Source organism: Rutidosis leptorrhynchoides, chromosome 9 (assembly GCF_046630445.1).
Source record: "Rutidosis leptorrhynchoides isolate AG116_Rl617_1_P2 chromosome 9, CSIRO_AGI_Rlap_v1, whole genome shotgun sequence".
Classification (NCBI taxonomy): domain Eukaryota; kingdom Viridiplantae; phylum Streptophyta; class Magnoliopsida; order Asterales; family Asteraceae; genus Rutidosis; species Rutidosis leptorrhynchoides.
In genome coordinates, this window is record NC_092341.1 from 92,053,856 (window position 1) to 92,067,256 (window position 13,401).

Sequence of the window (13,401 nt, forward strand, 5' to 3'; positions counted from 1 at the left end):
TCTGGCCTGCATTTGGTCCCCATGCGATCGCATGGGTTCCAAGTGCAAACCCCATGCGATCGCATGGGGTGCCGGCTACAGTGATTTGGCTTTTTTTTTTTTTTTTTTTTAAGGTTATACTTTATAAAACTTATAATTAATTAAATTTTTAAAAATTTGTTTCTTTTTAGGATGAGGGCGTTTCGGATCGATGTCCTAGTCTGTCCCTCGACAAAATTTTTAAAATTTGTCAAATCAAAGCGCGGTTTTAAATATAAAGATTTTTGGATTTTTTTAATGTTTTTGGCATACTTTAATTCAATAAGATTAAAAATAATGATAATAAAAGTTCTCGTCCCTCCCGCGGGTAAAGCAATTTCGGTTCAACGACCTAGTCTTCAACTCACGACGAATTTTAAAAATCATATTTTTAACTTAGCGAAATAAAGTAAATTTTTGTTTTTAAATTTACACAACTTAAATTAAAAATATGCATAAAATTAAAAATTCACATTTTTTAAAAATTAAAAATTCACACCAAACTTATATTATATTTTTGATTTTATACATACAAACTTAAAAATATCAATTGTTCAAATATTTACAATTTTAAATATATTAATTTAAAAAGTTTACAATATTAATTTAATATTTATATATTAATTTTAAAAACATGGTAAAAATAAAATTAAAAATCTTTTTGGTCTTTTATCCCACTTTAATCAATCAAATATTATCAAAAATATGCTCCCCTCTTTTCGGTAAAGTAATTTCGGTTCCATGACCTAATTTAACTCATGACGAATTTTTGAAATATTTTGGGTTGATTGATTAAAGATATTTATACCTTAAGAATAAACGTTAAATTTCGCAGTGATGTAATAAATTTTTATATGATATCAATAATTTCGGTCACCAAACCTAATTTCATTCAATACCAATTTAATACTTTATAGCGAACAAATTAGCGTTTATTATTAAAAGGTTAAAAATAAAAATAAAAATAAAAACTGTACAGACTTACCTGTGAGATAGTATTCTTAGTGATACGATCTATCCCGTTCATAAGATAGTCGGTTTAATTGATTTTCCATGGCTACATAGGCGTAACCTTGAACATTCAGTGTTTTTTCTTCTAAACATATGAACGGTTCGTTTCTGCATAAAGTAACAAATTCGGTGTTTGAATAGGTTTGATTATTTGAACATTTACCTCCATGTGACCATTTTCCGCATTTATAACATCTTTCAAGGTGTCGTGCTCTTCTTTTCGCTCCGGATTTTGATTTTCCTTTACCAAATTGTAACTTATTATCTTCGCATCTGGATTCTTTTCTTACTCCGTCCAATCTTTTTCTGATTACTGATACTATTTCACTCGGAAGTGTGTCATTATTACGTTTAGTGATCAAAGCGTGTAGCATTAGACCATGGTTTAGTTCACAGGAAGTCTTCATTTCCTAAATAAAAATAAAAATTCAGAATGGGGGATAAGACTAGTTCTTTAGGGTCTGCTAGGGAAAGACCATTCGGGTTCCATTTTCGAGAACTACACGAAAACAGAAAATCTAACTCTAACAGAAATATATAAAATCCTTAAAAGACTTGATTCTCCCCACACTTAGTTAGTTGTGGTATCGAAATTTTGATTAACTTCGTTGTCGACTTCCATCGGACTATCTATGTAATGTTTAACTCTGTGACCATTAACTTTAAATTCAATCCCATTTGAATTTATTAACTCTACTGTTCCAGAAAACTCTTTTGACTATGAATGGTCCAGACCATCTTGATTTCAATTTTCCAGGAAATAGCTTGAATCGTGAATTGAAAAGAAGAACTCTGTCTCCTTCTTTGAATTCTTTTGAACTTCTGATTCTTTTATCATGCCATTTCTTCGTTCTTTCTTTATAGATTAATGAATTTTCGTATGCTTCATGTCTTAATTCTTCTAATTCGTTTAGTTGACTTAACCGTAGACGTCCAGCTTCATGTAAATCAAGATTACATGTCTTCAAAGCCCAAAATGCTTTGTGTTCAATTTCTACTGGAAGATGACATGCTTTTCCATAAACGAGTTTAAAAGGTGTGGTTCCAATTGGAGTTTTGTAGGCTGTTCTAAAATCCCAGAGTGCATCCTCCAATTTAATGGACCATTCCTTCGGATTTGATCCTACAGTTTTCTCTAGAATACGTTTTAAAGCTCGGTTGGTATTTTCAACTTGTCCACTTGTTTGTGGATGATATGCGGTGGAGATTTTATGAGTTACTCCATATCTTTTGAGAACTTTCTCAAGTTGATTATTACAGAAATGAGTACCCCGATCACTTATTAAAGCTTTCGGTGTTCCAAACCTTGCAAAAAGACGTTTTAAAAAGTTGACTACAACTCGTGCATCGTTAGTTGGGAGAGCTTGTACTTCCGCCCATTTAGATACATAATCAATGGCTACGAGAATGTAGAGATTATTATGAGATTTTGGAAATGGACCCATAAAGTCAATACCCCAAATGTCAAATACTTCGCATACTTGAATGACATTTTGTGGCATTTCATCACGTTGACTTATTTTTTCGGCTCTTTGACATGCATCACAAGATTTGCAAAGAAGGTGTGCGTCTTTGTAAATTGTAGGCCAATAGAATCCAGCATCATAAACTTTTCTTGCTGTTAGTTGAGGCCCATAATGCCCTCCTGTTGGTCCTGTGTGACAATGGTTTAAAATTTTACTAGCTTCATCTCCGAATACACATCGGCGTATTATTCCATCTGGACAACTTTTAAACAGATGTGGATCTTCCCAGAAATAGTGTTTTATATCACTAAAGAATTTTTTTCGTTTTTGGTACGATAATCCTTTTTCAAGGAATCCACATACTAAGTAGTTTGCATAGTATGCAAACCATGGTATTTCATTATAATCTATCTTCAATAGATATTCATCAGGAAAGTTGTCTTGTATGGCCAATTCATTTAGAACTTCTAATTCGGGATTTTCAAGACGAGAAAGATGATCAGCGGCGAGGTTTTCTGCTCCTCTTTTATCTCGGATTTCAATATCGAACTCTTGTAAGAGTAAGATCCAACGGATTAATCTTGGTTTGGCATCTTGTTTCGAAAATAGGTATCTAAGAGCAGAATGGTCGGTATAGACCACCGTTTTTGCTAGAACGAGATATGAACGAAATTTGTCAAAAGCAAAAACAATAGCAAGGAGTTCTTTTTCAGTAGTTGTGTAACTCGTTTGTGCTCCTTGTAACGTCTTACTAGCATAATATATAGGTTGAAATCGTTTTTCAATCCTTTGTCCTAAAACGGATCCCATTGCAAAATCACTTGCATCGCACATTAGTTCAAACGGTAAATTCCAATTCGGTGTTATCATGATCGGCGCATTAGTGAGTTTCTCTTTAAGAATATTAAAAGATTTGATGCATTCATCTAAAAAGATGAATGGAGCATCCTTTTCTAGGAGTTTATTCATAGGAGTGGCAATTTTAGAAAAATCTTTTATGAAACGTCAGTAAAAACCGGCATGCCCTAGAAAACTCCTAACTCCTCTAACATTGGTGGGATGTGGAAGTTTAGCAATTACATCTACTTTAGCTCTATCCACTTCAATTCCTTCCTTTGAAATTTTATGACCAAGAACGATGCATTCTTTAACCATGAAATGGCATTTCTCCCAATTAAGTACTAGATTTGGCTGTTCGCATCTAATAAGCATTCGTTCAAGATTAGCTAGACATGATTCAAATGTATCACCGAAGACTGAAAAGTCATCCATGAAAACTTCCATGCATTCTTCTATCATGTCGTGAAAAATCGCCATCATGCACCTTTGAAAGGTTGCAGGGGCGTTGCAAAGTCCAAATGGCATGCGTTTGTAAGCAAAAGTACCATAAGGGCACGTGAACGTGGTTTTCTCTTGATCTTCGGGTGCTATTGAAATTTGAAAATATCCGGAAAAACCATCTAGAAAACAATAGTAACTATTTCCGGCTAATCTTTCCAACATTTGATCAATGAAAGGTAAGGGAAAGTGATCTTTTCTGGTGGCGTCATTTAATTTTCTATAATCAATACATACACGCCATCCTGTTACAGTCCTAGTAGGAATAAGCTCATTTTTCTCATTTGTAATGACAGTCATGCCACCCTTCTTAGGCACGGATTGAACTGGGCTTACCCATGGACTATCAGAAATTGGATAAATTAAACCTGCATCTAGCAGTTTAATAATTTCTTTTTTTACTACATCTTGCATATTCGGATTTAGTCTTCGTTGGCGTTGCACATACGTTTTATCACCTTCTTTCATAAGGATTTTATGTGTGCAATACGAAGGACTTATTCCTTTAATATCATGAATCTTCCATGCAATGGCTGGTTTATGAGCTTTCAACACAGAAATGAGTTGTGATTTCTCATTTTTAGTAAGAGAAGACGATATTATTACAGGTAATTCAGATTCACCATGTAAATAAGCGTATTCCAAATGGTTTGGAAGTGGCATTAACTCTGCTGTCGGTGGTTCTTCTATCGATGATTTATATCGATATTTGTCTTCTTCTTTTAGCATTTGAATTTCTTCTGTTGTTGGTTCATATCCATTAGCTATTAGTGTAGCTAACATTTCAGCTTCATTAATTTGTTCAGTTCCTTCTCCTAAAGAACATTCTCCTGTTCCTTGTAATTCTGGAAATTCTTTCAACAATTCTGCATGTGAATCTATAGTTTGAATATAATAACATGTATCATCTGCAGATTGCGGTTGTTGCATTGCTCTATCAACTGAAAAGGTAACACTCTCGTTCTCTATACTTAGGGTCAATTTCTTACCAAACACGTCTATCATTGCTTTAGCCGTGTTTAAGAATGGTCTTCCTAATATGAGAGGAACTTGAGAATCTTCTTCCATGTCCAGAACAACAAAAACTACTGGAAATACTAAAGTACCAACTTTAACTAGCATATTCTCCATTATCCCTCTAGGATATTTTATTGATCGATCGACTAGTTGTATGCTTATTCTTGTTGGTTTCAATTCTCCAAGGTCTAGTTTAGCGTATAGTGAATACGGCATTAGATTTATACTAGCACCTAAGTCTGCCAATGCTTCTATTGAACTAAGACTACCCAGAAAACATGGAATTGTGAAACTTCCTGGATCAGATAGTTTTTCTGGTATCTTATTCAACAGCACTGCTGAACAATTAGCATTCATAGTAACAGCCGAGAGTTCTTCCATTTTCTTTCTATTTGAGATTAGATCTTTCAAGAATTTAGCATATCTAGGCATTCCTGAAATCACATCAATGAAAGGAAGATTTACATTTATCTGTTTAAACATATCCAAGAATTTGGATTGCTCGGCTTCAAGTTTCTCTTTCTTCATTTTACTCGGGTAAGGAAGTGGTGGTTGGTATGGTTTAACATAAGGTTTATCCTTAACTGTGTTATCTTCATTAACCTTTTCAACTACCGGTTCTTTTTCCTTATCTTGTTCAGGTTGTGGTTCTTGTGGAGTAGGAATAGTTTCATCAGAAGTTACAGGTATTTCAGGTGGTTTAAGTGTTGTACCACTTCTTGTGGTAATGACTTTAGCTGTTTCATTCCGGGGGTTAGCATTTGTATCACTAGGTAAACTTCCCGGTTTTCTTTCACCTATTAACCTTGCTAGGTTACTTACTTCTTGTTCCAAATTTTGAATAGAAGTTTGTTGATTTCTAAATGCTTGAGCATTTTGTTCATTAGTTTGTTTTTGAGATGTGAAAAACTGCGTTTGAGTTTCAACTAGCTTCGTCATCATATCTTCTAAATTCGGCTTTTTATCATCGGTTTGTGGTGGTTTGTTTTGAAAATTAGGTCTCTGCTGATTGTAAGTATTATTGGATACTTGTTGATTGTTAGGACCTTGTTGGTTGTTGTATGGAATATTTCGATTATAATTCTGGTTTTGATTGTAGATCGGTCTTGGCGGTTGATAATTATTCTGATAATTATTTCCAGGCCTTTGGTTTAGATATGAAACATTCTCTCTTTGTTCCATTGTTAATTCAATACTGAGACAATCTTTTCTCAAATGTGGTCCTCTACACTGCTCACAACTAATTCGTATTGAGTGGATATCTTTAGTCATCTTTTCCATTCGTCTCTCGACAACATCTATCTTTGCGGAAATGGAATCTAAGTCATGGCTAGAATCGGCTCTAGCTGCTTTAGATGATCTAATGATATCTTTTTCTTGGTGCCACTCATGTGAGTGGGAAGCAGTGTTATCAATAATTTTGTAAGCATCAGTTTCGATTTTCTTCATAATAGAACCACCAGCTGCTATATCTATGTCTTTTCTTGTAGTGATGTCACATCCTTGGTAGAATATTTGTACTATTTGACAGGTGTCTAAACCATGTTGCGGACATTCTCTTAATAACTTTCCAAATCTTGTCCACGCTTCATATAGAGTTTCATTTGGCTTCTGTGTGAACGTAACAATTTCTCCTTGAAGTCTTACGGCTTTAGATGCCGAAAAGAATTGTTGAAGAAATTTTTCAACTAAAACGTCCCATGTATCAATCGCCCCTTCACGTAACGATTCCAACCAATCTTTGGCTTCTCCCTTTAAAGTCCAGGGAAATAACATGAGATATATCTGTTCATCCTCAACTTCTCGGATTTTAAATAGAGTGCAGATCCTATTAAAGGTACGAAGATGTTCATTTGGATCTTCCTTCGGCGCACCACTAAATTGGCATTGATTAGTCACCATGTGTAGAATTTGTCCTTTGATTTCATAATCTGGTGCATTAATGTCAGGATGAGTAATTGCGTGACCTTGGCTAGTGCGTTTAGCTCTCATTCGGTCTTCCATACTTAAAGGTTCCAGATTCTCCATAATTGAATTTGTTGAATTGGAATCACTAGAGGATTCTGATTTAATGGTTCGTTCCTCAACAATCTCTGTTTGAATGATTGGTGGTTCCGGAGGAAAATTTAATGGTTCAGGATCTATGAATCGTCCCTGAATATTTTTCGGATTCTCAATTGTGAGGTCGGGTTCAAAAAATAGATTATCAGAAATTTGAACTGGAGTACTTGGTTGACTGGATGACGATTCTAAAGAAAAATCAACAGCGGTAATATTTGCTAGATGTCTTGATCTAGTTACAGGTGGTGAACGTACAAAAGGTGGTGAACGTCTTGCTCGGTGCATTCAATGAATATCCTATTAGTTTTTAAAAGGAAAGAAAAATTATATAAGTTATCCAATTAATAGACTTTTCTGATTTTGCCCACGTTTCGAATAGCCAAAAGATGCAGCAGAGGGGCAGGATTCGTTTGGTCTCAATATAATTGAGGACTGTTTGGCTCCAATAACCCGGTCCACGTACAAATCCAACTATTACTACGAACCAGAAAATTTTGATGTCTATCAATTTAACCACTTAAAATAAATTTTCGTAATTTTAAGAAGTATAGATAAGAAGTAGAAAAAAAATCTATGTCCTAAAACTAGAATAGCGAGAAATAAGAAAGAAAAAGAGCGCGTCGAAAAAGGTCGAAAAAGAAAATATCGAAAAAATAAAAGGCGTCGAAAAATAAGAAATAATAAAAAAATGACTTATAGAACTTAAAAAAACTCGACTAACCCAACCTTATTACTATCACTAACTTAAAATTATAATCGCAAATTGAGATTACTAATTGGAATGATAATTGATACATAGGTAAAAGGCGTCTAAAAATATTAAAGCTTACAAGTAAAACTATATCCCAAATGGCAATATCTTAAAAAGGTACTAAAACCTAAAAAGGCGTCGCAAAATTCTAAATCACCTAAATCTTAGTCTAAAGAAAAAGCACTTAAGGGATTTTACGCCAAAGCCTAAAAATCTAGAAATAAAAATAACTATGGCAAAAACTATGAATTAAAACTAAATACGAGCGAAAAATACAAAAAATTACGCTAAAACAATTAAAAAGGGACAAAATATAAAAGTATACTAAAAGTTGTAAAAAGGACAATTTTTATAAAAATATTATTTTTATATTATTTATTTTATAAAACAGTTAATTTTATAAACTAATTAAACTAAATTATACAAATAATAAAATAACTAAACTAAATAATATAATATATATAACCTAATTAGGGTTTTAAATTAATAATAATAAATAATACCCGTAATAAATGCAGTTTTAGGGTTGCAGTTGGCGTGTCAGACACTCTCATGCGATCGCATGAGTTTATGCCTTCGGGCTCATGCGATCGCATGAGCTGAGGTTTTGGGCCAGGTTACGGGCTGCTACAGTAGCAGGCCGAATGTTTTATTTTTTTTATTTTGCTGTGTTTATTTTTTTCTGTTTTAAATATATATATAATATATTTTTATAAATTAAATAAAACTTATATTTTTATAAAATAAATATAAAGAAACTTTTATAGAACTTAAATATTTAACAAACTCTTAAAAATATTTATATTTTTGTTTTCTTTTTATATTTTCAAATATATTAAAACGTATTTTTTACAAAAGCGTATTTTAATAAAAGTAAACTAAAAATAAAAATCTTTTTGTTTTTTTCATTTTAGCGTTGCGCTTCCGGCTTTTAAGCAAGAAAGTTCCCCGGCAGCGACGCCAAAAATACTTGATGTCAAAGCTAAGGGGTATAAAATACTATTTAATTTTAGCAGGAAATACTATTAAATATGATACAATTTTACACAAGATATTTATTTATTTATAGAATGGATATACTTAAACCTTGCTACAACACTTATAGGCAGTGTACCTAATCGTACAGTAGTGTAGTTTTTAGTAAGTCCGGTTCGTTCCACAGGGAATCTTTTTCACAAAGCTTAACGCTATATTAGTTTAAATTTATAAAAATACAAATATATATATAAGTAATATTATTATTATAAAGGGGGGTTTTTACCGTTTAATGACCGGTTTGTCGATTTTAAAAACTTTAGTCGCAGTTAAAACCAAATGTAAAATATTAAAAATAAATAAAAGACTTAATTTAAAGCGTAAAGTAAATAACGATAATGAAATTACGATAAATAAAAGTGCGATAATTAAAAAGCACGATAATTAAAAGTGCAATTAAATACAATAACAATAAATAAAAGTGCGATAATTAGAAGTGCAATTAAATATAAAATAAAGGAAATTAAATATGAAATAAAAGAATTATGCTTATTTAAACTTCCGTAATCATGATGTTTGACGTGTTGATTTTAGTTTTATGCCCATGGGTTAATTGTCCTTTGTCCTGGATTATTTAATATGTCCTTCTGGTTTTCGTCCATAACAGTTCATCAGTCATAAATATAAAGTGCGAGTGTCCTCGTCAAATTATCCTTATACCCGAAGTCAAATATTCCACTAATTGGGGACTTAAAATGTAACAAGATTTTAATACTTTGTTATCAATTATGCCAAGTGTTCTTGTACATAATTTCACCCCTGTTTTAATAATTCTAGTGACTATTAATCCATTCCCGTGTCCGGTTAAATGAACGATTATTCGTACATATAAATACCATGCCCATCGTATCCGATCGAGTGTATATGGTTATTTATAGGGACGTTCAATTGTAAATCTTTATATTAAAATTAACAAACTATCATTTAGTTAAACAAATATAAAGCCCATTAATAGCCCATAGTCTAATTTCCACAAGTGTCGTTCTTTTGTCCAAACCCCAATTATGGTACAAAGCCCAATTACCAAAATATTTTTAGCCCAACATCATGATTACTTCGGATTAAATAAGCATAATAATAACTTAGCTACGAGACATTAATGTAAAAAGGTTGAACATAACTTACAATGATTAAAAATAGCGTAGCGTTACACGGACAGAATTTCGACTTACACCCTTACAACATTCGCTAACATACCCTTATTATTAGAATTAAAATTAAAATTAAAATTAAAATATAAATATAAATATATGCTACGTATGAATGAGGAGAAGAAAAAGATGTGTTTTGTGTTACACCAAAGCTCGATTTTTATAGGCATGTGGGCTGGAACTGTGCACCATGCGATCGCATGGATTTATGCCTTCCAGGCCATGCGATCGCATGGCCAGCTGGGGAGAGCCACATTTGGTTGTTTTCTTCTGCCGACGTTTATTTAAATATAATATAATATATATATATATATATTAATTTTAAGAATTAATTATATATTATATTATATTCATATGCATAGCTGACTTGTAATTTTTAGTCCGTTGCGTCGAGCGTTGAGAGTTGACTCTGGTTCCGGTTCCGAATTTTCGAACGTCCTTGCGAATAATTTAATATCTTGTACTTTGCATTTTGAATCTTGTACTCTTGTAATTTTGAGACGTTTCTTATCAATAATTGGAAACTCATTGATTGTATTTTGTACTTTTGAGCTTTTTGGTCGTTTGCGTCTTCAATTCGTCGAATCTGTCTTTTGTCTTCACCTTTTATTATTTAAACAAATATTACTTGTAAATAGAACAGTTGCAACTAAAAGCTTGTCTTTCTTGAGGGATAATGCTATGAAATATATGTTCATTTTTAGCATACGATACAAATCCAAGAACTTAAATAATTAATTGGGAGGTGTATGTTATGTTTGTCTTTTATTAGTTTGTCGATTTGACATAAAATATCTCGTATGTTCAAGATTAGAGCTGATTTACAAGTAATATCTTGTTTAACTAAAGTGTATATGCTTCTGCCTCACACCAACACACACTCAACACATACGAAAATACTCTCAAATCTTCATCAAAATTCACCAAAATCCACCGTAATTCGTCATTTTTCTTGCTCTAATCATGCCTAGATTCTCATTCTTCAGCAAAATGGTAAAAATTACACCCCTAAACTCTATAAATTTCTAGTTTTTGTGATAATTATCAATTTTTTACCTAATGCAATTTTGTTAATTTCTAGTGTAATTAGTGTTAAATTGTTAGTATTTTATGCATGTATAACCTAGATTGATGCTATTTAACATGATTTGAAGCCAAAAACTTCAAAATTTTTAGAAATCTAGGGTTTGTGTTCTTGAGCAATTTGGGACTTTTTGATATAAACAGGTTATGGCCGATTTTTGTCATGAATTATTGCTAAATTGAGTTGTGTAACATGTTTAGATAGTTAAATGATCCATACATTGATCCTAAACATGATTTTTGGAGATTAAAGTGGACTTTTTAAGTCCAAAATTCATGAACTTGATTAATTTGATGTAATTGTCATTTGAGACTTGTTTAATTATTAGTAATGAATATTTTGACATGTTATTTGAGTTAAAAGCTTATGAACTTTGTATACATTTTCATATGTGCTTATTTGAAAAGTGTAGAATTGTGAAAAATTGTGAAAATGTGTATAAGTTTAATTTTGATTTAACATGTTATAGTGATTGTTTTAAGTTGTTATTTTGCTAACACTAATGCATATTTGGATGCACAAATTTTGTGTTTAATGTGTTTTGCAGAAAGCCGATACTGGAGGTTCAGGAGCATCATCATCTAGACGACCAGCACCAGCACCAGAACCAGAACCAGAACCAGAAATGCAACACGAACAAGAACCACAACAAGAACCACAACAACAGTCTGATCAGCACATACCTTATTATGATCCGGTACAGTTTGTTGATGAATTCATAGTATTCCCAATGAGGCCATCAGTAGAATTCCCAACGATTCCTGAGCACACTCTGCATCCTAATCTAAGATTTGATAGGAGATGGAGAGATTACGAGACATATCAAAGGAACAAATTCAAATTGGTAACAAAAAATGTAGAGGTGCCAAGGGTAATCGATTGGGCCCCTTTGAAAACGGTCCATCTAGCTGACCGTGTTAGACAGCTTTTAGTTCAAAGGTATGGCAGTTCTTCTTTTATAGATTGGGAACGTCTTTTCACCATTCGTAGACCTGTATATAAGGAATGGTGTGTTAAGTTGATGAGTACTGTATCACTTGATACAAATATAGTTAGAATAGATGATAGAAGATTTTTTAGGTTTATCCTTGGCGGTAGGATGTACAGAATGTCCATGCTGGACATGGCCAGGGCTTTACAAATATATACTCCTGGTGAGTTGCTATTACCCGATTGTACAAATTTGATTCATTATGGTGAAAGGGTAGATAGTAACTTTGACGCTGACGCCATTTGGAGGTGTATATCACATTTTGATGTTTTTACACGAGCAAGAAGACACTCCTATACACATATTGACAGAGCCGAGCTTCGTATTATTCATAGATTTTTGGCTAACTCGATTACACAGAGAGGTCACAATAAAGAAAAAATTACCTTACATGATTTATTCTACCTAAAGTGTATTCGGGATAATAGAAGCTTTGTCAATATCCCTTACTGTGTTGCTTTTTATTTATCTAAAATGGTAGAGGGAATGCAGGAAGGGAGTATAATAGGAGGAGGTATTTTTGTTACTCTCATTGGAGAGTATTTAGGTATTGATAGGAACCAAGGGGGTCCATTACAGCTTTGTAGAGAACAGGTTGAGCCCTTAGGATTGAAAGTTTATGTAGGTGCTAAGGTATTGAAAAGTAGACGTAACCAGATAGTACCCTATGAGGGATCTCATCCTCAGGTAGAGAGAGGCTCAGACGAGGAAATGGAGGAGGCGGAAGACATTAGGGATGTCTTTCGAGATGCTATTCTTGACGTCCACCTTCGTATAGATGAGGAAGCAATGACGAACGCGGCCAGACATAGTATGTATGAGCAGTGGAACTCCGAGCGAGTATACGAGGATTATAGGCAAATAACTATGTACCTACTCGACCTGCTCATTTTCCGCCACACAGCCCCGATATCCGACCACCCTTTAACCGGTATGACTATAACCAAGCCTATCAGAATACCTATAACCAACAATGGAACCCACCTGACGAGATGAACTGGAACCCATATCCAGACTGATTTAGTTCCATTTGGTTATTTATATGATTTATATGTTTTTATCTTTTTACTTATTCATGTTTAAACTTATGTTATTGAATATACTTATGTAATCTTTATCATTTTTATTATTATTGTGTACTAATATTTCACATTTAGGATTTGAAAGTGGGATATTAAGTCCCATTTCAAATTGCCATGCATGTTTATATTTGTATGTATGTAAATATTGTAAATTGTACAAAACAGGGTAAAACAGCGCATTTTCAAAGACTGGCATTAAGTTCAGCAAAAGCTACTAATTTTGACGACAAGATAAATGTGATGTAACAACAGACGGAATGAACAAATGATATGCACCATTTATCATTCAGCAAACAAACGCCAATATGTTTGGAAACTTTGGTAAAATTTAATAATTTTCACACTAATCACCCTCAATAATTTAAATTGTTACTGATTTCTTGCAAATGAGGGCAT

The 13,401-nt window shown here is 33.0% G+C and overlaps 1 non-coding gene across 1 annotated transcript; it reads left to right on the forward strand.

Moving 5' to 3' along the window:
- Window positions 1-6,387: 6,387 nt before the first annotated feature.
- Window positions 6,388-6,494, forward strand: LOC139869903 (small nucleolar RNA R71). Its single transcript, XR_011766485.1, has one exon. It is a non-coding gene; the product is annotated as a small nucleolar RNA R71 (small nucleolar RNA).
- Window positions 6,495-13,401: the final 6,907 nt, after the last annotated feature.